Raw genomic sequence first — 25871 nt, forward strand, 5'->3', positions numbered from 1 at the left:
CACGTTAGTATTCAAGTAGAGCCAACTAGTCAGCATGAAAGTATATTGCCCCTATAGGCTCCCTTCAATGGTCAGGCGGCGCAGCGATCTGCTCAGCCATCAGCGCCGCCGTTCAGTTCCGCGAAACCCGAGGCGGCCACTTCTACGAAGGCATGCTTCTGCGGCGCTCGTTTGAAACAAGTCGGGCGTTCAAAACTGTGGTTTTTAAGGCAATTGAAAACATTGAGGCCCATTTTCGACCACCGACACTCGAGAAAGGACGGTCAACTTTACGACAACAACCATATATATCGTGTCAAAAAAGTAAACCGGACGGACATCGCAGCAAAGTTCTTGTCACACCAAATAAAGCACGTTTACGACGTCGAACTCAAAGTAAGTTAACACAATAAATAATTTATTCCGCTTAAGTGGGCAAATACGGCCGTAAACGTTTTTCAGCTATCATTTGTAGCTTCAGTATACTTCGAGTGTGCTTGTTCATCACATTTGTCGAGGTTTTGGCGAGTTGGAAGGTCACTTGAATGATTATGGAGCTTTTTTTCTCCGTTGACAAAGTACCTCGAACATAGTCTGGTGTTGTCATTCGCGCTCCAGTGTGAGAGGTCATCACTGCTGAAACATAACAGAGAGCAATCAGCTGACACTCAACACCAAGACTGAATAAATGTGTGCTAGCGTGCGCGAGAGAAGTGCTAATTTGCGAATACTCGATGTGTGCTGCGGTGCACTCCAGCCTTAGTTCTGTTTCTAAACGCGAGAGAGCATCGGCATGAATGAGCCCGTTTTCAGCAGTCGCGTTCTTGATCCAGGCGCAGAAAGGAACTGCACGTTAACTTATTAATGCACAACAAGAACTACAGTGCGTACAAAGGCCCAACGCGGAGTGCTTACGAAGCTAGATTTGACACATAACAACGACTGCGCATTTGTTTCGGAGCGAGAAGAGCTCAACAATTATCCAAACCATTTACAAGAGCGGGAATCAGATCACGCGTGTTTATGCAGTTGTCGCTTTATTGTGCGTTTTCACCGGATGCTGCCTTGTGTGTGTGTGTGTTTTTTTTATCCTTTTTTAGTTTGCGTTTGCGTCTTAGTTCATCAGAAATTCGCAAGAGCGACTCTTGACGGGCCGAACCGCGACGATCCACCTTCAGCCGCCGGGTTTCTCCCACAGTCTTGAAGGGAAGCGGCACAATTTGATGCCGACATCCCCTTCAACGGTTGTCAAAATACCTAAAACAGCAGTATATGCGCATGTTCTTTTTGTTCACACTTCTTACGGAGGAGCTGCCGAGTGGTCGCGGTGATTCATTGAAAAATTGGAAAAGGAAGCTTTTAGGCGCGCCTGAGCGCAGTACGGACCAAGGTGAAATGGCAGTGAGGGCCTACTCGCGGGTGCTCACTGCCGCTGCTAGGTGGCGCGACATGTACAGCCAAACTGCATTGTAGGGTGCCTATAGGTTCTTCCAGAGGCACGAACTTGTGTACCGTTCTTTTGTAAATCACTTCCTTTTCTCTTGGTTTAGAGAGAAAAGTAATATTCCTGGTTATTATTGCGGCGAATACTTGCCTGAAGTAATCTAACAAACCCTGAGGTTCACCAATAGCAAGAAGTGAAACGCGTTGTAGTTTCGCAGACAGACTCCCGACAAAAGCGCCTCGTTTCGATGCGGTATTTGAACGGCTAGAATATACCACAAAGCGTAGGCCGCTCCTGTAGGTGACATCGAGGATCCACACACCCTCAAACCGACACAGCAGCTCGATGATCCGCAACGCGACCCCTGCATGCGAACGCGCCAGCCTCCCCAATCTCAAACGCCCTCAAACGGTTTTCCTCGCTCCTGACGTCAGCCTGAGTCACACACTCCCGCAGACAGACGGCAAAGAGAGGCACCGACGCACCGTCGAGGCATCTCCGCGTAAGCATCGCGAAAAAAAAAAATAAAAAATAAAAAGACGAGTCGGCACGGCTTTTACCCACTATACGGTCGCGAAGTGCTGCAGACGGAAGAAACAGGTCGCCTGTCTTCTCTGCACACTCAACCGGGGCGTTCCTGACCTTCACAGTTCTATTCCGCACTGAGTCGCTGCCGTCACCGCCTCCACAGTGGCAACAAGCGCAGACAGTGCCATCGACTCCGATAGCCGAGGACAACGAACGGCACACGATCGAGGGCCAAGAGTTGTACCGGAAGGCACACTTTCCAACTTCCTGTGATCCCCCCACCCCCCAATTTGCTTTCATCATTCTTTTTTGCTTACGTTTCTCCTTGCAATTCCCGCTCCTGCACGCCTTGCAACGCACTCACGCACATACACACATGCACGCACGCGTACACATCGTTTACATGCGCGGGGGAGTACGCTCGGGGGCTGCATATATCTCGATCCCGGGCTCCCTTTTTTTTTGTTCCTTTATTACTGCCCGCACCCATCACGTGGAGGTGGAACGGTCCTTCTCCCTTCAAAAAAGTTCGCTCGTTATATTTCCACGCGTCGCGTCGTTCTTCTTGTTCCCTCCGCGGGCCGCCTTTTTAACCGCGCCGTCAGTACACACTGTGACACACCTCAAATGCAAGTACACAAGAGCTGAAGGGAGGGCGGACGGACGCACGCGGGCAGCCCCGTTTCCGCAACTCGCGCGTAAATATAAGCGCCCGACGAAGAAGGGGCCTCGCATCCGGGGTGCGATCGAACGCCCCCCACCGCCGGTTGACACGAGGAAAACGGATCGCCGGTCAATGTCGTTCACCCGCGCGCGCTGTAGTGATGGTGTCGGCCATGGGCGTTGGGCGAGGGCCGCACTCGTGCAAGCACTGTCGATCGTTCGGCCCCTGCGGCAAGCGACCAGGTCGTATGTAGTGCGCGACGACCGTACGACGACGGCGCGTCGGCGGCGGCGCGTCAGCTGAGAACGGGAACACGAGTTCGCATTTGTTTCCCAAATAGCGCGAGCGGCGCCCGCAATCTCGAACGCGTTTCCGGGGTTATCCGGATATACAGCGTCGTCGTCGAATCGATTTGCCCCTGCGGGGACGCGCGAGGGTGGATAACCTCGGGTTTTCCGGACGTGACGTCAAAAGAAAAGGGTGCCACAGGGTGGGTTCCAACTCGGGCGATTCGTGTGTACATACGCTACACGCGCGCGCGGACACTGGTCGAGTGCCGCACTGCACTGCCCTGCAAAACACCGTTTCTTGCTTCAATTTTTTTTCTCAGTTATTATAGATTGTACAGGGATCAATATGCATATATTTTTACCCCGCTTAGCGAGGCACCGCTATATGATGCATTAACGCGTGTATAATGAGCCTGTTACTAACGGCGCCTTTCCGAGATTACAAAATCACGAAAGCATCATGAATAACGACGAAAAAGACAAGCATGTGTGTTTCTATAAGCCCCCGTGCTTTCTGTGTTGTACAGACAGTTTTTACTATGCACGCGTATACGACTATCAATGCGCAGAGTGAATGCATCGATATATATACGCAGCTTATATACCGAATTGATTCTGCAAACAAGCTGCAACCTTGTAAAAGAGAAAGAGAGAAGAAACACAATAAAGGCAGCGAAGTTAACCAGAAAGAAATATTGGTTTACCACCGTCCACGGGGAGGAAGGAAAAAGGATCTAAATAAAGAGAGAGGAAAAAATTATACTCGCTATGCCGGCCCTGCGAAAGTAGATGTCCAGCGAAGCTGTAGAAAACCACCACTGAACTACTGAGGGGGGTATTCTATATAAATTCAAAATCATTCTATGGCCTATGAAGCGCTAGATCCGGCGTTATACATCTAGCGGTATACCAAAACTCACGTGACCATGTGGTGACGTCACGTTTGACATGTGACGAAACGTGATTACGTCATCACGTCAAACGTGGCGTGATGACATCATCACGTCAAATGTTACGCTACGTGATAACGGCATCGTCACGTGGCGAGATCGCCTGATGACGTCATGTGATGACGCACGAAATTCTGCGGTGGGACAAGCCACCATCACGGCCTATCTAACAGGCCCGTAGAGCAGCAGGAAACTCTGGCTGCCTTAAGCACACCCATCCGTTGTGACCCACTGTCCTCGTATATTTCGTTGGCACAGTGGCCTGGCTGTCCAGTGTCTTCAACGTGGTACATATCACCTGCCCTTCCGTAGTATAACGTGGGCAGATAGATACGTGTAACATATGCGATTGTTTTATCACATCCGCAATAATGTCACAGGTCAGCCATTCACAGGTCAGCCATTCAAATAAGAAAATAATATTATTTAGCGAACGCAATACCGCGAAACCACAACCGGTACAACAGGGTTCATCGACGCCTTGGTAGCCTATAGGGAAACAGATCTCCGAAATCAAGAGTTCGTGAAAATCGTTAAGTTCCAAAAGGTCAATGCACAATTATGTGCCATGAAGCGAAGTGTAATTGCTGCTACCCTGCAAAAAAATAAATAATAATAATGTAAATAATGGTGCCAGGTATACTCGCGCAGGCAACGTTGAACTCTAAGCTGCGCGGCGAGGTTTCGAAGAAATTCTGCTTTTTCGCAGATGCCCCTCACAGCTGTGAGGGGAATCTGTGAGGGTAATCTGCGAATAGTACTCGAACATACACTTTCACAGAACATTGCTTCAACATAAATACTCCAGGCAATTATATTCTCACATGAAAATGAGAGAAATATATATTAGGGATGGGCGATTAATCGATTAACTTTCCGAATAATTGATTATAATATATTAATCAAGACTAATTTGTTTTATCTCAATTAATCGGTTGAGGTCACGTGAGCAAAAACAAGAAAAGTCAATATCAAGGTCCCCTCTTAGCTTGCACAACCGTGAGGAAAGGAACCACAAACTGAGCTATACAATCTTACGAGACTATAGGGACGAAGGCAGCTCCTACGTGCAAGTCTATAGTCAGGAGTCGGAAAAAAAGCCGTCTAATGCGCGCTATGTGACAAGTGGTCAATCAAATACCTTCACTGCAGTCGAACTCATGATTGCCAAGGGGTCGCTGAAGTGATATTAAAGGCAACCGTCCATTCAACGAACACGTTTTGTTTTTGTTTTCTTCGAAGTTTATGCAAAAGAATAAATCAGTCTTGATAGTGGGAGGAGGCCTTGTCCAGCCCGGCTCTCGAGGACCAGCGGAGCCTCGTGGAGCGGGCGAGGGTGGCAGCCCTGTCCAACGGAGTCCCATAATAGGGACCAGCCCGACCCTCTCCAGCAATGACTAATACAACATATTTTCAATAAATGTTTCATTCATTCATTCATTCATTCATTCATTCAGATCACGAATGTAAATACCCAAATCCGGCTAATCAAATCGTCTTTCAATTTGTAATCAGTGCACCAGGCCACCTCATATGTATACATTTACGTTTCTGTTTGGTTTTGCTTCTGTGTATTTGGCTCGTGTGCTGCCTTCAGGCTTGACTTATACGGCGACTATCAGAGAAACAATCTCATAACGCCAGCAGTTGCGCTATTATTCCTTTTGTGTATTTTTTTTCTACACCAAGCAAGCAATCGCACCGTAAATCACCCAGAAAAGCTACAAGCTCAGTACGCAGCTTATCTTCGTCGCTCATCTGTGACCTTGCATACTCCGCACACAGCGCGGGTCTGGCACGGCACATGCCAGACACACGGCATGTCACAGTCTGCAACAACCGCGAAGACAGACCCGGCCGTGGCTTTCCGCGTAGACAGCTTTCCTTAACGAGCTGCACGGGTCTAATTTAGAAGACGACCGCAAAACGACCGCCTTCGGTACGCGCGTGGCTTGCGCACTCCGGCTGAGCTCGTGCGTACGCACACTCCACTCGGTCACTCGGTGTCAACTACCGCATGCAGCGACTGCAACCGCGCGCGTGCACTCTCGTCTCACCCCCCTATACATCCCAAAGTAAAACAAGCATCCGCAACGTCGCGAACCACGGGTCACACTACATGTGAACACACACACTCCACGGCGTATCGCCGCCGCACGCCGTCACACGATATCCTTAACACTCGCGACGTGTATCCGTGGCTTATACGCCTGCCTGAGCATTACCCCACCACCGAGCAGCTTTTCCGCGAAAGAAGCTCGCCTATACACACAGCCTGCGTGCTCCGTGCAGACTGCGGTTGCGAGGAATGTGTGTCTTTCTGGCGTTAACGAACCGTTACGACGACTGCACGACGACCCTGCGCTCTGCTCTGCAGAACGGGGACGCATGCGCGCATCACCGTCAGGGCGCCTGTGTGCGGCGCCCCCGCGGTCGTTGCGGTATATACTGCTGTGCTATACGCAGACACCATTTGCGGCTCTGTCATTTGAAACGCATGCAGTCAAGGCAAAGGTCGCCTCTGCACTGTCTGCATGTATAGCTCGGTTCGCTCTTAGAAGACAAAGGAAGAACGAAGTATGGAGGGTAAAGACGAAAAAGGGGGGCCCACGCTCGGTCACTTAGAAGTTGGATGCGCGTCGAGACAGACAGGCGACAACGAATTAAGCTTGACATCTGAAAATGACGACACTTGCTGGGTCGAAAAGAACCCTGGAGAGATTCTGCCTAGCGGTATACGCATAGCCTGCCACTCCAGGTGGGTATGATGAAAATGGAATAATACGCGCAGGGCACGACATAGATACACTGAATACACACGCCACAACACTTAACAAAATACTTTCTCTCTTATATACCTGTTGTCTTGTGTTACTATATAGGAGTCGCTAAGAAATAAAGTCTCTTTCTCTCTCTCTCTTGTAACAATGCAACTCTGGAGAATTGGCCACGAATGGCCAGGTACTCTAGGGCACATACCTGTAATGGCTTTAAAAAATCCATTAAATCAATGAATCCGTTGAATATAGTACACTATTCTTTAAAAAAAATTAAAATACAGACTTTTCGGTGGTGTTCCACAAGGACTCAACCTTTTTCAGCAATTAAGCACATGCGGTGGCGCTCGCAAACCGAAACGAATATAATGTATCGCTTCAATGAACCAGAAGGTCAGTATCTTGTCCACACGGAGGTCACCAACGTTTCTTTCTTTTTTTTTTTTTTCTCCTTTTGTCACAAGCTCATGTACCGCGCATTGGTTGTACGTTAAAGAGTCCCAGGTGGCCAAATTATTCCGGGGTCTCCCGCTACTCAAATCATATCACTCAAATCATATCGTGGTTTTGGCATGTAAAACCTCAGAATTTGATTTCATTTATTATTATTTTTTGTCATAAGGTTCATTTAAAGAAATAAGTGCTTCTGTCTCAGCCTCCTGACAGTCGAACTCTCCAACCTTCATCCCTCACAAATTTGTTACGTAGTTCATAAAAAGCCGTTAGATGTCTTTTTAATTAAATATATAGATTGTAGACTTGCGGTATTTACCTTTTTGTTAGCTAATGTATATACACTGAGAATTCCCCGGTGCATCCTGAAGAGGGATGCCCCAGAGAATGCTCCATCAAAACCGCTCATCGCGAAAAAAAAAAAAAAAAAGTTTATTCAATAGGCAGCAACCAAAACCAAAAAAAAAAAAAGCAAAAACAAAAGACAAAAAACACCGAGGCGGGCTCTCTCGCCATATTCCTGGTGATTATCGAATCTTCCTGAACAAAAATAAATAAGGTTAAAAGTAAATATGAGGCAGCCGCGCGTCGCGCTTCCTGCCGTCGTGACTCCACGCAGCTGAATTAAAGGCGGCAGCCTGCGCATGCACGCCGGAGTCGATGGCGCCGAGCAAAGTACGCGATGATCCAAACACATATGCACGTATATCAGTAGTGTATGCGAATAGATCACCAAAAAACAAGGAAGAACGAGAAAAAGAAAGAAAAAGAAGAGAAAGAGCAAACGAGCAGGCACGAGTGAAGAGGGACAGGAAGCGACTTCGCCGCCGCCGGTGTTCGCATGCAAGAAGCAAGGAGTGACTCATGGATGTGGGAGGGGGGCGCGATCGGCGAGACAGGCGTTCGACGAGCGCACATCGGGTCACCGAGGCAATGCGGGATCTTGTCTGTACGTTTATGCGCGTGCGTCTCCAGAGGCGATACATGACGTAACAATCTGTTTCGCTTTTTACTATTTTGACGCTATACATCGTTGGCTGTGACGCCGTCGCGCCGTCGTTATCACTGGGAGCGGTTTCCTCGATGCTATACGGTCTTCAAAAAGCTAAGAATAGGAAACGAGATGGATGATTACAAAGTTGCATATTGGACGCAAAGGGGATCATGCCACCGTGACGCCCTCTTCGCTCACACAACACTAGCTGGTCACGTGGTGTTTCCTCCACTGTCACCTCTAAGTGCATACCACATCGGCTCGCAGAGGAAATCAACACTTGTGTTTCTTGCTTAATATTCGCGATTAAGCTAATGTAGTTTACAAAACTTTTAAAGGGCCCTACAGTATTTTGTTAATCTCGTCTGCCACATCTAATTGACCCACACACTTATATATATATATATATATATATATATATATATATATATATATATATTCTCCAAGCAGATGCCGTGTATAGCGTCCCCCGTACAGCATCACAGTTTAATTCCGACCCAGGTTCAGTCTTCATGCATCTGTAGTTCTAGTCTCACCGTGATCTGCGCAGCTTACTCCGAATAAAGGGACTTTGATCATTTCTATCGGCTTTATCGATGACTCCATGTCTTAGCAACTTCTCGAGTGCGTTTTCTCAATGCTGGACAATGTGCCTAAACATGCACTAATCCTTTTTCAGTTCACTGCCCCCCCCCCTCCCCCCCAAGATTGGTATTTTACAGTACTAGTTTCAACAGTCCAATGGGAGGAAGGGGGGGGGGGGGATATTGGCAATTCGCAAGACATTTTTAGTTTATTGTCAATCTGATACTAACCAATTTTTTTAAAAAAATCGCCCTTAATTCGTATGCGGACAAGGATTTGCATCGATTCCTCCGTTTAGTTCGCTTGCACTTAACGCGGATGCTTGAACTGCACACACTTGTGCAGCTTTTTAGGATTGAAGCTGTAGCGTACGCTGCAGCTTCATTATAAGATAACTCCACAGAATTCCACAATAACTACACAGATCAACAGAAGTCTGAACGGAGTTCAGACTTCTGGACCATGAGCCGATAATGCAACTTTCTATTTTTCTCCTGTTGCCACAACTATATTCATTGCTTTAATCGTTCTGCCGATTAAAGTTGTCCATTCCCTGAAAAAGACAAAGTCGAGGTTTACTATATAGGTTCTCTAGCGTTCATTTTCAAGATCTCGTTGATATATAGGAGCACGCCGGTGGCCGCAACAGAAACTGGGCTGAAACCTGCACGTTTCACCACGAAGCCATCCAGAAGTGAAACGCACCTGTATACGACACTAAGAGCGGTGCGGTACAAAAGAAGGGCCTGAGCAAAAGCGTAGTCCAAAGTCTCAACTGCGCACCTAACAAGGTCAAACACACTCAGCGCCATGCTCAATGGTGTTTATACAACGTATATGCCCCCACGCCCCTCTTATCTCCTGTTTCCCATCTTCCCAGCTGACCATCGTCTTTTCGTGCATCCACACTCACGGTGCAACTTTCACCGCTAAGAAGCCGGGATTTCCCCCCAAAAAAGTACACAGTCCATAAGAGGAGAAAGGGAAACCTCAAATACACCGCGGGAGCAGAGCATATGCCACAACGCCCAATTACAAGGCACACAACAAACGTGCATGCATGTGGACTTTCATTCGTCGCTCTTCACCTCGCCACTGGTTCTTTGTTAGTTTTTTTTATTTTTCTAAAGTCTACGTTCCGCAAGTCGCCCCGTGATATGCCATCAAGAATGACCTGCGCGTAAGAAGCCCAGCAACCGCATCGGGCGCTATCCCGAAGCTCAGGAGATCGTGCAAACACAGAGGATAGCGTTTGTTTTCTTACCGGCAAAATTACAAGGTTGCAACACCATATACGTTTGCCGAAAGAAAAACACATGCACCGACCTTGCCGTACACAATCCCCGAAACTGAATCTCCGCCCCCGCACCATGTTGCAAACCATAAACGCTACACCGCGTCTCTGCGCTCATACTGGGTCCGTGTGCGTGTGTGAATACGTGCGGATACGCGCTAAACACCCCATTTTCCGCCCTCAAAAAAAAAAAAAAAAAAAGATTGCTGGGCCTGAGAAAGAAGAAACGAAAGGAGAGTTGCGCTTAGAGCCAGAGAGAAAGCGGGAAAGGCGGTCAGTGTTTGTTCTTCGCTGTGACCCTACGGCGGGCGTCGGCTAAATGGAGGCTTTGAAGCAACGCGGTCGCCACCACTGTGGCGACCGCCCTGCTCTGGGGAGGGGGAGGGAGTCGACAGCGAGTGACCCGACCTTAGGCGACCCCGACAGAAGTGCAGCGGCAAAGCACCGCTGAATTGAAGCTATATACACAGGTGGTGGTGGTGGTGGGGGGTGTATACGCTGCACGCTCTGCCCTCTGGTGGGTGCCACTTTGACACAATGGCGAAGCTGTGCGGCAGCGCAACTTGCTTGGCAAACAATCGCAGCCTCTGTTTCATGAGGCAGCGGCATACCCTCCTCCTCCTCCTCCTCCTCCTCTGTGCTATACGGGACTGCGTCGCGAACAAGTGAAGAAACAACCGGGATATATTACGGTTGAGAGAATAAAAAAAGAAAAAAAGAAAAGTGCGCAGGAAAGAGAATCGGGCTGGGAATGGCTTCACACGTCGATGTGTACTTATGCACAGGTACACGCCTGTAGCTCGGGTGGTGGATGCGCGTTCGCGGCCACGAAGAAAAAGAAGATAAGAAAGGACGAACAAGAATGAAGGCCAGGCCGGTGGTGGGCTGTCCATTTCCTACTCGCATTTCCCCCAGCGCCTTCAGTGGCCCGCTAACGTTATACAAGCTGCGGGCGGGCGAATGGACAAAACACGCTCGGGCTTCTTCCTTTTTTCCCACGAGGCGCTCAGCGCTTGCGTATCGTGCGTGTCCTGCGCGGCTCACGGTTAAGAGAGAGACATACATGACGACGCGTCTGTGCGTTGGCGCGCATCGCTTATACGCGCCGAACGCGTCCACGACAAGCCTGCGCGCGGCCGCTTCATGCGTACACACATATCGCCATCTCCTCGTCGTCCTCATCGGTGGCACGGCGACCGTTGGCGGGGTAAACCTCGGGGCCTTGCAAAGCGAGTGGCCGCGAGGGAGGAGCGCGCCCGCGTTCATGCACGTTCGCGAAAGAGGGAGATCCACATCGCGCCACCCCGCGTGACCCGGCGGGGTCAGAGGTCGAGCCCTGGCGTGGGCGGGAGCCGGTCCCGGTCGGGTCCAGCGCCGCCGCCGTGGCAGAGCCGCAGATGTAACCATTACGACGGTCCATTGTCGAACGACGGCACAGAGCGCCGTCATGGGGCCCTACAACTCGCGCTGCGGGGTCTCGATTTTTTTTTTTTTTTTATTTCTTTTCCCTAACAAGCGTATCGCAGATCAGCGGCGGATGCCTTCCCTCGAGCACGGCTTCGGCGAGGCTGTGCTGCCACGCGGAGCGGCGAGCCCTTTGCGTCACGACCGCGGCTCAAGGTGCGCAGCGGATGCCTTTTCGCCCTCTCCCTTTTCAATCTGCTGCTGCTGAGGGAGCGAACGACCCGACGTGGCGCAACGGCGGCCGAGACGGCGCTCAAGGCAAGACGGGAGGAGAAGAAGCGACGACGCCTGTCTACAGCGAGGGCCGACGTCCTCGGCGAACGCTACGATGCTGCTCTGCTAGCGGTGCGGGGGCGGACGGGCGCTCTCGCGCGCTCCCGCTTCTTCAAGGGTGTGCGTGATGCGGCTGCCCTCCGGCGGGCCGAGCAAAACTTGCGCCTGCGGCGGACAGCTTCGTCCCTTTCCGAATCCCAGCTGGCCGAGAGTATCGCGACGCTAACGCGAGCTGTGCTAGCGGAGTGAACGGAGAAAAAAAAGGGTGCGGTCGTAGACGATGGTGCACCTTTTGTATACACAATATGATGCCCTTTAGTCGCTCCGTACACCGTGTGTCCCGGCTAACGTTAGCCAAGATATTCAAAGAAAAAAAAAATAATAATGACAAATCATAGTGCAAGATACGATTATAAGACTTGCGGTGCTCGGTCGTGAAGAGTTCTGAAGACCGAACCCCGTATGGTCTTAAAATTGTATCTTTTTTTTTTTTCACAGCTTGGCTAACGTTAGCTGGGACACACGGCATAGAGTAGCAATATTGTGCAGTGCTCGAGGTGCCGATTAAGAGAGTCAGGCAGGCAGAAGAAACTATTTTTCCTGCATCGATTTCGCTGCAGCACTGTATAGAGCAGTCTGATTCAGATACACTCGCCCGAGACGCACAGCTCACGGATTGACCACAGTAGAAGTTAAAACGCAGTAGAAAAAACACCTTGATAACAGCCCATTATGCTGTTACTCGGAAGCTTCCGTGAACGATAACTATATAGATATGACGACCTCGGAAACATACGATGATCGGCTGCATGATGAGAGCATGCAGCCACGTCACATTATCCACCGTTCGCGCTTCTACATGCAATAGCAATTGCACCGCGACTCTTGTGTGACTTTCCAGGATGCCCGAGTTCACACTCGCACACCGGAACGTGTTTAGCTTTCTGGACGTTTTTATTATAATTATTATTATTATTATTATTATTATTATTATTATTATTATTATTATTATTATTATTATTATTATTATTATTATTATTTTGTGTACCTGAGTCTGAATGACCTTATCCGTTCTTCATGGTGGCCATATTGTGCAAGCATATCACTCGAGGTGAGGAGTAAGACCATAAACTTTTTCCCGGCCTCTCCATAAGGTCACAGACACCTGGTGACAAAGTTTCGCGACTACGAAATTTAAATTTCCTTGCAGCAGTTGCTAGTGTAATGATCCGGAGAAAGATCACGCGCTCTGAATGGTAATTACTGAGCAGATTATACGACCTGGTTATACTTTTGGGCTGTTGTTACCGCTTATATTAACCATTAGACAGACTATCCAAAAGTAATTAGAAGAGCTTTCTTAATAGCACATGGCAGCTGCCTTTGTCTATGCATACCTTTTCTCCCTTTCTCACCATTCATATGCATTTATTCCCAGCAACGATACAAGTAGCCTGACCTATCCATCATACACCGCCGAAATAGAACAATATGCGCACACAAAACGCTCGCAGTATGAATAAGGAGTGACTAATTATCCTTGAACATTTAATAGCTTAACAGTGAATTAGAAAACTGAAAAATTGGAGCAAGAATGCAGGCATCCGGCGCTTAATAAGATTCAGTGGGAATGTCAGCCATGGCGGCTTAACGCTTTGGTCTTCATCGCGACCGCTGGACTCGTTATTGCGAGCAGTATCTAGTATTAAAATGACTTTAATGACAATTCCAAAGCTTGCACAGCAAAGTAAAAAAAAATGTTCATATAGCACCCCATGATGGCGGTGCTCATGAACTGAAAAATCGTCGATATACAAAGCACGAACGCCGCATGCATTAACATGCGAGGCCTCCTATGTCTATAGCACTTCGAGTTGTCCGTGCGATAGATCCGATAGACGTGCAGCGGAAGAAAAACTTAAAACAAAACGGGTTATCAGCTTCACCCACAGTTTAAAGCATGTGACAGAGATAGCTTGCACAACTCGTCGCCGTCGTGATTCGTCGCCCCCCCCCCCCCCCCCCTCCGGCTCCCTCCTCATTATCATTATTACTTTTTTTTTGTGCCTGAACAGGCGCTGTTGAAACGTCGCAGTTGATGTTGACGTTGAGTACCTTGCCAAAGTTTCTGTCGTCTTTCTCTTTTGTCACCACTGCGGTGTTCTCCATCTTCCTCTTTGTTGTCCCAGGATATCTTCCTACATAGTGCTTTTATTATTATTATTATTATTATTATTATTATTATTATTATTATTATTATTATTATTATTATTATTATTATTATTATTATTATTATTATTATTATTATTATTATTATTATTGAACATAGACATTTCCATGTTACTGCCTGTCACCACCAACACTCAACCGTCCACAGAATACAGAGTATTTATAACGCCCACTTTCACGACCGCGATATTTTTCACAACTCGCTGTCATTATTCTGTTCTGAGCTTTGCGTTGTTAAATCTTATAGTTTCACATATTGTTCAAGTTCTTCCTCTTTTTTCTTAAGTATGCATGTTGCGCCTTGTTGTATGTACACTTCTCTTTTCAAGATTATTATTTTTTATTGATTATTTTTTACTGATATTCCCCTGCTGTATTTCTTTTTCTATGTATATGTGCGCCAGTACTTAGACATCATGGTTGTTTCTGGGCACGATAAATAAATGATTGATTAAATTATTGATTGATTACTATCATTACTATTACGAGCAAACGTATGGCTCCAACAGTCGTTCTCTTTACGAGGTATGCACTGCAGCCAGTTTCGTCTCATAAAATAGAAAAGCCTAGTATCCTTACTTTTCTTCAAGCGGTTGCTCATCCACCAACCCACAACTTAATTGTTACGTGCTCCAGCAGCCTCCAAATCGTTGGGTCATTTTCAGTGATTCTAAAGCAGCTCTACAAACTCTGCAATTTTCCCTACGACAAGCGTTACACGAGCAGCTAGTGCACGGAATTAGGCGCGCTCATCATCATGCTCTCGAAAAAGGACACGATATTGTATTTCAGTGGTTGCCGAGCCATTGCGGAATTGTCGGCAACGACAGCGCAGATGAAGCAGCAAGCTCGGCTCATCACAAACATCAGCTAGTTCCTATACCACTCTCAAGAACGGATGCTGCGCGGCAACTTCAATCGATTGCTCGCCATATGACACTTCTGCGATGGAATTCACCGGATTTCACCAACTCACGTTTGCTCTCTCTTGACCCTAACTTGCGACTTCGCCTATACCACCTGGACTCTCCCGTCGTGAAACAACTTTACTGTGCCGTATGTGGTTGGGTGTTGCATTTACCAACGCCTATTCGTTCCTAATAGGGATGGACAACAGTGCGGCGTGCAATTTGTGCGGGTGCGACGAGACTCTCGAGCACCTCCTGTGTCACTGTCCATCTTTTGACACTCAACGACGTATTCTCCAAGCTAAACTCAACCTGTTAGATGACAGAACGCTCTCGGAAGAAAAGATTCTTGGGCCATGGCCTATGCATTCTTGCATGCAAAAGGCCACAAAAGCCCTTCTGCAGTTCGTGAAGAGTACTGGATTGCGCGAACGCTTGTGACAGCGGAGATTCTTCTTTGACTGTCTCTGCGAATGACTGACTCCATTTTTTACCTTTTCTCTCCTTATCTATTCTTCCCCTTTCCCCTCCCCAAGTGTAGGGTAGCCAACCGGGCACGACCTTGGTTAACCTCCCTACCTTTCCCTCTTCGTTTATCTCTATCTTAAGTTACACCTGCCGTAACAACCGAACCAACGTAACAGCGCACACCCTACGTACACATCAGCGATGCATGCGTATCCTTTATTTTCACCTTTGTTACGTTTCCTCGCTTTCACAGAGCAAAGGTCGGGCTCACCAAAGCACACATACGACGCCTGCATGGCTGCCCAAGAAACCGTTTCGTATATACACCGTCAATCTTCGCGTCGTTCGGAACGCGCAATCCTATAAAGACTTCGAGTTCTCGCGAGCATGGCATGCAGCAAACGACGGCGGCACTGAGTATACGAGTGGATCGCGCGTCCAGCAAACGCTAACGGCCAAGCACTTTACAGACCGCTTCACACCACGGGCAAGGTGGGCATACCTTGGGAGGGAGCAGCCCATATACTTGACCCGGTTTTTATCGCGCGTCCAATAGCTGTCGTCGCGGGCGCTGCGCTGCGGTCTCTATGGCGCCATTAATCACCTCGGCAGAAGGCGAGTCGTTAGGGGGAAAGCGAAATGGTCCCCACTAAAATTCATGATCTCTGATCGGCGAGTCGGCTGGATATATGTGTTGTATTTTTCGTACATTGAATATAGTCAGCTGTACATATATGCGCATTACACCTATATCTCCGATCAAGATCGCTCCATATAGATTGGAAAGAAGAATAAAAGGAAAGGAGGTGGTGAAGAGCACAACATGGTTCTATGCTGACATGAAAACTCGCGAACCTGCAGCGCCTGCCTGCGTTGAAATGAAAAATTGTAACTTCGTACAATGGCTGCTGATTCCGCTACCTCTATATTAAAGAACCGCTCTTTTACTGTAGATGGTGATATGATAGTCACTTGTTTTATCCATTCTTCTCTCCCACTTACCTTTATTTTACACTGTGACCCTGATCACGCGGAGTAGCATGTGAGGCATTTCGCTAGGCTAACTTCATCCACTCTCAAACTCTCTCTCTCTATACGGTTTACAACCGTGTGAGTGGCCACGTGGGCCCCATGCAAGTCATTACGTGACAGCGGTTTACTCAGACAGCCGTTAAACGCTCGATACTGGGTTTGCTGCATCCGTCCGTTCTACCCGTTATGCCACCGTATAGCAGTCGTGTTGTCAGGCCACCTCCTCACCCGCAGCTTCAATGGACAACAACAGCAACAACGATAACCACACACAACAACAACAACAACAACAACAACAACAACAACAACAACAACAACAACAACAACAACAACAACAACAACAACAACAACGGGAAGGAAACTGACCTCGCTATAAAGCAAGCTGGCCTTGCTTTATCGGCACCCATCGCAGACGGGCTCAAGTCGGTGACAGCTTTGTCGTAAATTTGGCCATTCTTGCAAATTGCGGGAGGTCGTCGTGGCAGGGAGACGCGACGCATGTGGGTGGCATGCGAAACTGTATTTGCACGGAGCTCTCCCGTGCCTTCCGCCCTTCCCCACAGCGTTCGTATCGGATTGGCGGCGCTGGTCAGCGCCTTGCAGAGGCCTTGTACAAAATAAAGAAACGAAGTATATAACACACTATGGCAGGTTAGCTGTGGGATGCCGACGACGACTCGCAAGTTCGGCCCCCGTTGAGTTTGCTCATACGAGTCGAGCGCACGGCGACATTGTGTTTCTTTCGACTGCAGTGTTAGTTCTTCCTTTTCACGAAAGAAGTGGGATAGAAAAAAAAACGAAAAAAAAGAAAAACAAGGAAATGGAAAGAAGAAAGTGTGGTAGGTCCTAAACGAAACACTTCTTACAGAGCCTCTCTCTCCCTACTTCTACAGCCTCCACACTCTTTCTTTATCCTCTGAAACTGAAACCCTGCGGTGAAGTCACCCACCGTTTAATAGCTCCCCGCAGGGAAGCTGCTGCGGTGCTGTGTGCTAGTCAAAGGACGACGTAAACAGGGAGCCTGCCTTTCGTCAACGGGCGTGCCTGAGGCATAAAGCGCCCGAAACCACACAACTGCGCGCAGGGAGGTGGTCACAAATAAAATGCCTCCTCCACACACACTTCTCAGATAAAGTGCAATAACAACAACAACAACAGCCAAAACAACGGCAACAAGTACGCTAGAGAAGAAAAAAAGGACAACGCTTTTTTTTTTTTTTTTGCACCCCGAAGGCTGACCATATACTATGACTCCCATGTGAGCGCGGGTGTAAGGTTGGGTGCGTCTAGAACGCACCACTCTACGGAAGCAGTAAAACAGGCGCAGTGGGGCTGAAAAGCCAGAGTAGTCGGAAGCGTGTGAAATTTTCGGTGCACAGGCGTTTTGCAGGAGCTGTTCCGCTGTCCGTAGCAAACTGAGTAGAGTCAGACATCGGTTGAGTAGCCGAGTGCCTCTTTAAGTAGCACTTGTTCTCAAGGGGTGGGTTGTGATTATCTGGGAAGTCTACAACATGGGTTTATAAGCAAGTGAAATTAGATTCATTTATACGTTGAGAAATAAAGGGGTACCGTGTACGTATATATAATTTTTTTTCTCACATACAAAAAAAAAAAAAGATGCCCTGCCAAACGGACTTTCAGATATCAATGTATGTGTCGAACAGCTGCACATTTATTTTTGCGCCACGTACTTCGCCCTCAGTCTTGTCATATTATATATATATATATAGTCATGTGCTGTTAATATGTACGCTTCCGTTTACCAGGGAAATCGTCCATAATGTGCGTCGTCCATAATAACGAATCAACGTAAAAAAAAAAAAAGAAAAGGAAAGGAGGAGCATGAAGTTATTATGCGCGTAAGGAAAACGCAACTAGCATTTATGCAGACAACAGGAAGATTTGTAAATATTTCTATATTAGTAAATGTAGTTGTAAATATAGCTTACAACACGTTAGCTACTTGAAGAGCATGTTCAGCATGCCCCCCTTGTGACACTGCGACCTCCACTATAGCTCTTTCTGGTTGTTGTTGTTGTTGTTGTTGCTGCTGTTGCTGTTGCTGTTGTTGTTGTGGTTGTTGTTGGAGGTGGTGGTGGTGGTGGCGAAGCCGGTTGATGTTTCACTCCCTGTAAGCCTAACACTTTTTTTTTACACTTCCGAACTAACATGCAGAAATCGTACAACCTCGCCTTTCAGATCGACACAATAGAGGTGAAAAGATGGGGTGAGGGGGGGGGGGGGGAGTTGCGAAGGGATCGCCCTTCTCCCTGGTAATGGTGTTACCATCAGCAGATGCGTATTTCCTGCTTTGTTCGGTTTTCCTGCCGTAGACAGTGCCCTTTTTACGTGTCTCTCTTCTTTCCTTCTTTTCCAGCCTATGCGCTGCTTCCATCCTCATGTGAAGCACTGTCCATAATAACGAGACAGAAATGCATGCATTTTCCAATTTCATCCCTGAAAAGTGCGTCCATAGTTCGGACTGCGAGTTTCTGTATTAACGGGGCAGAAATGCGTGGCCACCGACCTGTCGCTGAAAATTTCGTCCATATCATTGCGTTGCGCGGTGTCTATATTAATGGGGTGCATATTAAGAAGACACCGTATATATTTATACTTTTCGGACAGGATGCTTCAATTCGAAACAATATAATTCCATTCGTATATAAAATTTCCAACATGAGCGCACTCTATAGACACTCCTCATCCATTTACACTTATAGATTGCACAGATAGCGTCGAAAAAGTTTGCGAATACTTTCGACTAACCTAAACGGAAAGGCGCTTCATGTAAAATAGCAAAATGTATGAAACGTCGTTCCATAAATTTTGCGATTTTCCATGTTGCGCCTTTCCGTGACGTAAGGGGCATATCACAGGTGATGCAAGATGTATATCAAAGGTGAGGCAATGCGTATTTTAAACTTGACGCAAGGCTTATATCAAAGACGTGTGAAACCACGAGTGCAGAACGTGACCGCGAACTTCACTGCAAGAAACTTATCGTTAGCCTCAAGAGGGCACTATGTTCATAAAAAACTCTTCTGGCGTTGAAATGGCTTTCCCAAAGAGGACCATATATATACTTGAACTTTTTATTTTATCCCATTTATCGGGAAAAAAATGTAGCGACAAACGTTCCTTCTATATCGGCCTTCTCGATGACAGAGATTCCTTATCTAGAACGAGATGTTAGGCGTATATAGGTTTTATATGTGGTGGCGTCACAAGACTTCTTACCTCGCGGCTTTATCACATTATCGACAATCTGGCGACCCTCTTATATAGATGTAGGAAAAAGCATTAGTCGTATAGGCACGGCATTGGGTTCTATACCGTATATGCGCTCGTTTCTGCCCTCTTTTTTTTTTCCTTTTCTTTCATTCAATCTTTCGTTTGTGTGTACGTGTGTGCTAGCAAGCTTGTATCATTCTCCGAGTGGACGGAATATGTCATGTCGCTCTGAGTGTTTGCTTACATTTATTTTTATTTTTCAGCTCGAATGTGACACTGTGGACACAGTTTCCAAGATGAAAGTTCGTGCGGAGCACGAAGGCCATCATAGTTGTTGCTTATTCTTTTCAGACACTTCAGAGCGTTCTCGAATGGCGATGTATGCAAATAAATAAATAAATAAATAAATAAATAAATAAATAAATAAATAAATAAATAAATAAATAAATAAATAAATAAATAAATAAATAAATAAATAAATAAATAAATAAATAAATAAATAAATAAATAAATACAACTCTTCGCTTATCTCCATATACTGAGACCCGGATGAGTGACACGCAAGCAGCACATATAGACAAAGTGCTCGAGTCCCTATACATTATCACGGTACTTCAAAGGCTAAATTATATATTCCATGTGTACGCAATATCGCAAAGTCAAGCAATTGAGGGCGTACCTACGCTACACGTTCCATCGCGATGATGCGCTCACTGTTCACATTAAAGGCCAACAGCAGACAAATTTGGACCACGTAAGAAGTTTCGTTTCTGCAGATAGCGCATATATATATCAGGCAACCTGCGTGCAAGATATTACGTTTAAAATACGAGCGCATTCGCAAGATCTCTATAGCGTCAAATCGAGTACGCGGGGGGGGGACATCAGCCCGCAGTCGCGATCCCCGCACACAAACACAGCACAGGATCGCGTGCATCGCAGTGAACACCAATGTAGGCTAAAACCTTTCGTGCAGGTCGGTTGTCCTTAAAAAAACTGTAGCAGTGCCTTCGTCACCCTCGGCAGCGATGGCTTATGAGGTCGTCATTCCAAAATGGTTTGCTCTGATAACGGTCTGCGTCAACGCGTTTGCGAGAACAGTCACAAACTGCGTTGAAGATTATCCTCGAAGCCAGAGTCATCACACGTAGCGTTGTCGGCCATTCCAAACGCAGATAAGCAAGATACCTTGGGTGGCAGAGCACACATCTGTAAAATAATTTACGCCCTTTAAGGCTGTAAATTATTTTGTCAATGCCGTTCGAATGCAAAGATGGAGCGAAGAGTCGAGTTCGGGCAGGCGATTGTTTTCCTATAACTTGCCTCACAATAATGTAAATTGATTTTCAATTGACTGCGCATCACGCTCAGCACGAGTCTATATAGAAAATCAATTCAACCTCAATTTCTCACGAGTACGCTCAGTAGAAATTTAATTGACTGAAGTTAAGAAAGTGGGAATTGATCACACTGGATGAGAATTTAAATTATTAAAGCTAGGAAAGCTAAAACTGACTCGATCACACTCGATACACGTTTAATTAATACAGTTAAGACAGCGTCAATTGAGCCACACTCTATACACATTTAATGGACTAAAGGTAAAAAAGTCTCAATTGACTCACACTCGATACACATTTAATTGACTATAGTTAAAACAGCGTCAATTGAGCCACACTGCATACACATTTATTGACCAGTTATTGATCCCATTGAAAATGTGAAAATCGTAACGCATTCGATTCGCTAGTCGTTATTGAAAGATATTCATTATATTGACGTTTTACATTACTATGATGTTTCATTGCCTAGTAGACTAAACTACAGTCGATCAAGCGCCACTATACAACTAACTGCTCTACAACGAAATGACCTGTATAAAGAAGGAATAATTCTGTCCCGGTTCTATTGCGAGCTGTGCGGTGGGCGACCTTTACAACGAAGTGACCTGTATAACGAATGATTTCGTTTCTGTAAGGAGAAAAACAAAACGAATAGCTGTTTTTATAGTGATTCTAATTCTGGGGTTTCACGTGTCAAAACCACGACCTGGTTATGGGGAGCGCCGTAGTGGGGGACTCTGGGTTAATTTTGACCACCTGGGGTTATTTAACGTGTACATAAATTTAAATGCAAAAGCGTTTTCGCATTTCGCCCCCATCGAACCCGCGACCTCGAGATCAGCAACGCAATGCCATTGCCACTGGGCTGCTCCGGCGTGTGCTAAACAACAAATTAAGTGCTAGGTTGTATAGGTATTGTTAGTAACCTCAGAGGAAGTCCTGGTTCAGAGTCAGGCGGTCCCGCGAAGGAGTCGCTTTCTTGGGTCGCCGGATGGTCTCAAGAGGGGGTAGCTGATCTGCGCGGGGGGGGGGGGGGGGGGGGGGGGGGGCTAGTCATGGAACTTGAACCACAGGCGTATCCACCGGGTGAGCAGAAAGGGCAAGTGCGCCCTTTGGAGGCACTAGAGCACACACAAGTCTACATGGTTATCAAAATCGCCTGAGATGTCAGAGCACCTTACCCTAATTATATGGGAGCACCTTTGAAACACGCAAGATGCCCGCTTAAATACCGTCTCTCTTCCATCCCTATATTATGTCACGTCTCTCCAACTAGGTGGTATGAAGACTCAGGTGGCGAAGAATCAGGTGGTCTGAAGGTGTCTTAATGGCGAGGGAACGTAACACCACGTACGCCTTCGTTCACTGAGCATCGCGGACACACACAGCGGGCACACAATGATCACTGTATACCAATGAGAGGAGGGAACAAGTCAACAGCACAAATATTCGCCAAAAGAGCCCCCACCTCACCGTGCCGGTGTACGGAGCCGTGTGACAAACTCGCTCGAGAAAGTCACTGCACAAGCGAACCATTGGTCTATAGTCGCAATGTTGTAAATATGTAAATAGTTTTCCTTTACTCTTGCCTCTCTCCCTGTCCTTTCCCTGCACTGAACAAGACCGGAGTTCATTCCTGCATCACTTGTAAACCAATCAGTCGAGATTCTGTGAGGTACAAGGCCGCTTCCTGTTTGCACCGGCGTAAGTGAAGCAGAAATGAGTTGCACGCACTACTTAAAATGCGTACACATGCCATATATCTATGCTGTGCGGTGAAATATTCTGTACAATTCTGAATCTGTTGACGTAAAGGCAAATGACGGCTGCACGCTCGCACACAGCGGAAGAGACAGCGGCCCATGCACTTGCCGCAGGAAATGCAACCCTCTCGTATGAGGGAGCAGGGCGACGAAAGCTTCGAAAAAAAAAAAAGCATTACGCGTTTTTGCGTGTATTTAAGTTTGCTAGCGCAAAGACGCAGCGAACAAGCTATTGCTATGGGAGTAGGTATAGCCTGGTCATACGTGCATTTTCACGTGTATAGCCGTCCTTGACTTGTGAAACGCATCGCCCCGACGAGGAAGCCGCCATCTATGCTTAACGGAGATTAACAATTAATGATGTCTTCTCCGATCGGGCGGGTCGTCTCAATGATGCGTTTTCGAAGACTGGTCCATTCAGTGGCGCAATTAGAGGCCGTTGCTCCAAACGCCCACTGTACCTGTCGTACTTACTGTATTTTACTGAGCTTACTTTACTTTTTACTTAATTTCTTCACAAGCACACGCACACGCGAAGGGGGGGGAGGGGGGGGGGGGGTCCCATGTCGTTGATATACATGTATAGAGTCTGCTTAAACTACCGATATTTATTATCGATCACGTCACGTAGGGGAAAGCAGACGCATTGCCCCCCCCCCTCCCCCCCCCTCCGGTCTGGCCGGTGAATTAATCCCCCCCCCCCCGAAAAAAATTTCTGGCTACGCCCCTGTAAGGCAGTATGAGCAGTGCACCACCGCATACTTCGCACCTCCCCAGGTTTCACGTTAGTGGAGCTGCATTTCGCTCAATGGGTCATTTGACCCTTAAGCATAAAATTTAATTCACCGCTTAACCGAGCCTACGACTTAACTCGTGCTAACTGTAATAACTAATAAAAAATTAGCTGTGGCTTAACTCAGTTATGCCTGGGTGTGCGTAGCGAGAGATACGGTTAATGTTATCGTTTAGCTTGGTGTTTCGTTCCGTCGTTGATCCGCGGCCCTGGCACGAGATGCCGAACTGTAGGCGACGAACCATCCTCATCTGAATGCACTCGCCTGGCCGCTTCGTACTTACGACGCTTCTCGAGGCGTGCGGCTCGTTCTTCCTCCGTCTCATCGGCTCGCTGCCTCCTCTTGGATTCGTTCCGATGACGAAGCCTGGCTTCTTTTAGTCTCTCCGACTCACTTTCCATATTTGCCGACGAATCCCTACGAGCCATCCCTTCGATATATTGTTGCAGGAAGAAAGCAGGCCCACGAGTGTAGAAGGATGTATATTTACAAGCGAAGAAATATGGCGTTCAGGCAACGGCCAGAGTCTTCGTCTTCCTCTCGTTCGCGTCACCTTCATACGATGCAACGCCGGCTCCTCCGCGATGCACCGCCGGCGGTTGCTATAGGCAACGGCTCAACTTGCGGTTTCACCGGCTCCTCCTCTGACGTCATGCCAGATGGCGCGGCGAGCGGCGCTGCCAGGTGCGGCGGTTGCTAGGCAACGGCTCAGCTCGCGGTGCGGCCACCGACCACAGCGAAACGGCGAGAATGCGGCCAATGTAGCTCTCGCTACAAAGTAAAACAGTAAGAAAGGCATCCATAATGGCCAAATTGCTGAGGGAGTTAAAGAAAACAATGACGATTTCACTAATACTTCATGGTAAAATACATCATCAAGCTTGTCCTAAAATAATACTATAGTGACGGCTTCTTTAATTCAACTATTCATTTAGTAAACTACCACCCCCCTCAGCTAACGCACCTCGGCACGCTTAATGGGTCGGCGATTAGATGGCTCATCTTTACGGTCGCCGTGGGTTGCTTGCAGCGGTTGTATACTCCCCATTTGGGAGCCTCTAGTCTCGTCGGCGTGATCTCGGGGCGAACGCCGTGCCGATAACCGCCCATTTACTAACACGCAATATTAATCGGTAGTTTATTTAACAAAAGTAAATACTAAATACAATTAAAGGAAAGGTAGGAAAGAAAATTAGCTGCTAATCACGCTGTAACTGTCTACACCCCAGACGGCTGACACCTGAACAGCGGTCAGCAGAGGGGGTGGGAGTAGTAGGGGAGTATACACTGTAAAATAATTTACACCCTTAAAGGCGAAAAGGGTGTAAATCGGTCTATAACTCCCACGATTACACCAAGAAAGAGTGTAAGGGTGTGAGTTATAGACACATTTATACCCTCTTTAACCTTTAAGGGTGTAAATTATTTTACAGTGTAGAGGACAGGGATAATGGATAACAGGGAGGAGAGGGTAAAATAAAGGTGATTATCGCCAGACGAATTCCATGGTGTGGGCGAGTCGTTTGAGTAGACGCTCTTAACCGCTTCATAATCCTGACGCGCCTTCCCGCTGAAATGCTAAGACTCGTGAGCAGTTCCATTACACCGGCGTCAAGTCGTAACAGTATACGCGTACTTCCCTGAAATAAGTTGGCTTTGATTATAGGCACGGACTAAGCCAACGTGCTCAAACGGAAGAGTGGGCGTACTTCTTCGGCTAGTATATACGAAAACCTTTTATTCCAAATACTGTAGAACAGAAAATAAGCTGATAATTACGATCACGATGTCGTCAATGAAGATCCTTCAAAATAAAGTCTATATATACTATATACTGCAAGACGAGTTGGCTGTCGCTTGTTCACTGTCATAATACCGAAGCTAATTAACTCGAATAATGAAAACTTGAGTCTGAAAAAGCTACGCGACTGATATAGTTTTCGTGGTTGATTTCGATACGCTTCGAACGAATCAAAACGCAACCGACATTGGTTTACTCCCAACAATATTAGGCGAGCGATTACAAACCCAACTGTCTACCTCAGACTGCAAGATGTGCAGATTTGATCACTTCGTCCTGAACCTGCATATTCAACAAAAATCTGAAACAGCCAGTTAATCTGTTAACTTGACATCACTTAACTGTGCTTGTATTTTACAACGTCCCTAAAGGTTCTGAAGGACTAAATGAGAGATTTAGTCACTTTGATTAATGACTAGGCTATATTTCGCCGTTATATCCTCGAACGAATCAATTAAGAGAGATAATACGAAGTGAGTTTCTTACAAAGTATCAAATATGGACCGCACAAGATGTTTCCCTGTCATTTGGAGAGTATAGCATAGAAACAACCAAAATCCAGAGCACGAGCTTCTGTCAACTGCTGATGGCGTGGTATAATATC

The 25871-nt window shown here is 47.1% G+C and overlaps 1 protein-coding gene and 1 long non-coding RNA gene across 2 annotated transcripts in view; one reads left to right on the plus strand and one right to left on the minus strand.

Annotated features, from left to right (window-relative positions):
• The window catches only part of LOC119461109 (protein sister of odd and bowel), a 425754-nt gene that overhangs the window by 251659 nt on the left and 148224 nt on the right, over positions 1 to 25871 (plus strand). The gene's annotated exons all lie outside the window — the stretch shown is intronic.
• Positions 1 to 25871, minus strand: part of LOC125939766 (uncharacterized) — a 292339-nt gene that overhangs the window by 143409 nt on the left and 123059 nt on the right. The window lies entirely within an intron of this gene.

Source organism: Dermacentor silvarum, chromosome 8, assembly GCF_013339745.2.
Source record: "Dermacentor silvarum isolate Dsil-2018 chromosome 8, BIME_Dsil_1.4, whole genome shotgun sequence".
Lineage (NCBI taxonomy): Eukaryota > Metazoa > Arthropoda > Arachnida > Ixodida > Ixodidae > Dermacentor > Dermacentor silvarum.